Genomic DNA, 880 nt, shown 5'->3' with positions numbered 1-880 from the left:
TAAATGCAACAAAGTTTAATATCTTCTCACCGTTTCTCGGTAACCACATGAGACATAGGTTTTCTTATTTGGTTCCTTTGATTTTTCTTGTTCCTGACTGACAAATATTCCAAACCTCAGATAAACCCTCCCACTTGCGTCATGTCCCAGTCTCGGTTAAAAGCAACACATAATGACACAAACACTCTCCTTCAGTGAGATTAATATCAAGCTGTTTTCCAGGTTGAATGTAACTGTGAACAAATTTATGTCAAAGAAGTTACCTTTGATGTATCAGCACTAAAATTCTGTACAAGGAGGAACAGCCATTCCAAAATCATATCCTTCACAAAGGCTGTTTTTTTATGTGATTGAAATTCATCATGTATTTTGAATTAAAGTTCACAAGACACCGATGTTGTTGTTGATAATGAAACTTTTCAACCATGTTGTTACTGTGAAATCAGGCTCTGCTGGGAGTTGAACCTAGGATCTCTTGCTTACTAGACAGGTGCTTTAACCAACTAAGCTACAGAACCAGATCACAAACGCGTGTGTAATTGAAATCAGAGGAAGGTCTTATAGAGAGTGGGCAGGCTTTGGCGAGTCAAGAGCTGAGTTCGTCACGGCAGAGTTCCCAGCCTCTGACTCGCTCTTGCAGTTGTAGCTGTAGTTGTAATTGTGATAGGCAACCGTCCGTCTCGGAAGACGATGGGCTACGCCCGGGGTGTACGTCACTTCTGTATTAAACATAGTTTGTTGTGGCTGTCGAGGATGACTCGTGAGTGACAATCCCTTCCGCAGCTGGTACAGATGAATATCATTGGCCCGAGGTCGACTGATAATGTTTCCTTCCTCTGAGCTCTCTTTCCCACCATCTGGTCATTTCTTTTGTCCTCTG

The 880-nt window shown here is 42.2% G+C and overlaps 1 non-coding gene across 1 annotated transcript; it reads right to left on the bottom strand.

The window, feature by feature from the left end:
* Window positions 1–444: 444 nt before the first annotated feature.
* trnat-agu (transfer RNA threonine (anticodon AGU)) lies at window positions 445–518 on the bottom strand. The gene has a single exon. It is a non-coding gene; the product is annotated as a tRNA-Thr (tRNA).
* Between the last annotated feature and the right edge of the window lie 362 nt (window positions 519–880).

This window comes from Heterodontus francisci, unplaced genomic scaffold (genome assembly GCF_036365525.1).
Source record: "Heterodontus francisci isolate sHetFra1 unplaced genomic scaffold, sHetFra1.hap1 HAP1_SCAFFOLD_43, whole genome shotgun sequence".
NCBI lineage: Eukaryota > Metazoa > Chordata > Chondrichthyes > Heterodontiformes > Heterodontidae > Heterodontus > Heterodontus francisci.
The sequence above is the reverse complement of the archived record's forward strand: the minus strand, read 5'-3'. Positions and strand labels throughout refer to the sequence as shown.